Genomic DNA, 2,113 nt, shown 5'->3' with positions numbered 1-2,113 from the left:
TAGTCACTGGAGAAGGATATTATGTTTGGTAAGGCAGAGGGTCAAAGAAAGAGGAAAACCCCAAGTGAGATGGATTGAGAAAGTGGCAGCAATAATGGGCTCAAGTGTAGCAATGATTGTGAGTTGGTCCAGGACCAGGCAGTGTTTAGTTCTGTTGTTAACAGGATAGCTATGAGTCGGTACTGACTCAATGGCACCTAACAACAACAGCAACAACCTCAAGGTCAATGGTTAGAACCAACCAATGACTCTGCAGGAGAAAGGTGAGGCCTTTTGCTCTCATAGAGTCACAACTTCAGAAACCCTATAGTTCTACTTTGCCCTAAAGGATTGTTATGAGTCACAGTTGACTAGATGGCAATGGATAAGGTAAGGTAAGGTAAGACCCAGATTATGAGCATAACTCTGCAGGCTATTTGCAGTCTGGAGGAGGTTTCTTGGACTTTTAGAAATGCTTCTGTCTTTGTGTATCCTTAGTGTCCTATAGAGAGGGTTAGGGATCAAAGAGAAATATAAAAAGCACAAAGAGAAGGGAAAAAAACTATTTTTAGAGTAAAAAAATTTTATTTAGAGTTGCTTTCAAACTATTGTTAAATTATTAGGTATAATGATAATATTTTCTCAAAAGAGATTTGTGCTGAAGTATATAGAAAGGAAATGACAGACTGAGATTTGCTTCAAAGTAATGCAATGGGGATTGGATGTCAGGAAGTGGGTGTATAGGTGAAACCTGAGTGTCCGTATGATGGCAGTTGTTGAAGGTGTATGGTGGGTGCACAGGGGTTTGCTGTTCAGTGTTCTCTACTTTTGCATATGTTTGAACACTTCTAAAATAAAGAGTTTTAAAAAAATCAAATCAATACTTAAATACACAATAAGAATTTATTAAATTGCTTTCAGAAACTGTAGTCTTTATGGGTTTTGTGGCATTCCAATCAATTTTACAAACCTGAACATAACTATTTGTAAAAGTTATAATAGAAATATCTTAGAAATACAGCCTTCATTTGGGACTAGTTCAATTACAAACTGGTGCTTTAAAATCATTACAATCAAATGGTTCTACAACTGAAATAAAATGAATCTAAGTAGATGTGCAGCTTGGGAAGTTTGCTATTATTGGCATTCATTCAGAGAATCTCTGCATTATGGCTGACTCACTAAACAGAGAGGAAGGGAGAACTGAGTAAAACCAGCTGTTTACAAAAAGTGGAGTACAGAATTGGATTAATTCCTAGATTGTTGTTATTGTTGTTGTTAAGTGCCGTTGAGTTGGTTCTGACCCATATAGGGTTTCCGAAGAGTGACTGGTGAGCTTGAACTGCTGATATTACAGTTCAATGCAGAAACTGCATTGACTAACATTGCCATACCAGAACTCCAATTCCTAGATTAGGTAATACTAAAATTCCCTAAAATACTAGGAATAAATTAATTCTTAGATAAGGGAAATACTAGAGGACAATGGTTAGAAAGAAACCTTTTGTTTTTTCTGGTTTTCTGTACAAGATGTTATACTGGTTCTATGGAAAGTGAAGTCATTTATTTCTCCCCATTAGTTCACTGACAGAAGACAATGACTGCACATTTGTCATTTATGTAAAGTAAAATGTTAGAGGTATATACAAATATAACTCATATTTTCATATTCTTTCTATTAAAATTTTGTTGATTCTTGAGCTAACTACTCCCCAGTGTAAGAAAAGTACTTTTTCTCTGATCACAGCAGTGTTCAGAACCAGCAACAGCTGCTTCCTAATTACTGCACTCTTCTCCTCAGATCATGTCCTCTAAAAAAGAGGTAAAAGTTCACTTAACGAACATTGATCCCAAACAGAAACCTTTCAGAAGAAAGTTCTTTTCATGGAGCGTCCTTCTCAGGCATACAAGACCCATAAGGAAATCTCAGAAAACTTTAAAACCTTTTGTGTGGAAATGTTTCAAACTTGAACAAGTGTTTCAAAATAAGAAGATTATAAAGCATACATGGATTCACTTTAACCAGATTCACCTATTATTCATATTTTACATTGTTTGCTTTATATTTGCATGTGCTTTTTATATATCTATCTGCATATGTATCTGTTCATATCTTTATCACTTGTGGGTAAAA

The 2,113-nt window shown here is 35.4% G+C and overlaps 1 pseudogene; it reads left to right on the top strand.

The window, feature by feature from the left end:
- Window positions 1-354: 354 nt before the first annotated feature.
- The window catches only part of LOC102832233, an 84,253-nt pseudogene continuing 82,494 nt past the window's right edge, over window positions 355-2,113 (top strand).

Source organism: Chrysochloris asiatica, unplaced genomic scaffold, assembly GCF_000296735.1.
Source record: "Chrysochloris asiatica unplaced genomic scaffold, ChrAsi1.0 scaffold00428, whole genome shotgun sequence".
Classification (NCBI taxonomy): Eukaryota; Metazoa; Chordata; class Mammalia; order Afrosoricida; family Chrysochloridae; genus Chrysochloris; species Chrysochloris asiatica.
Note: the sequence above shows the minus strand (reverse complement) of the source record. Positions and strands in the feature narration are given on the sequence as shown.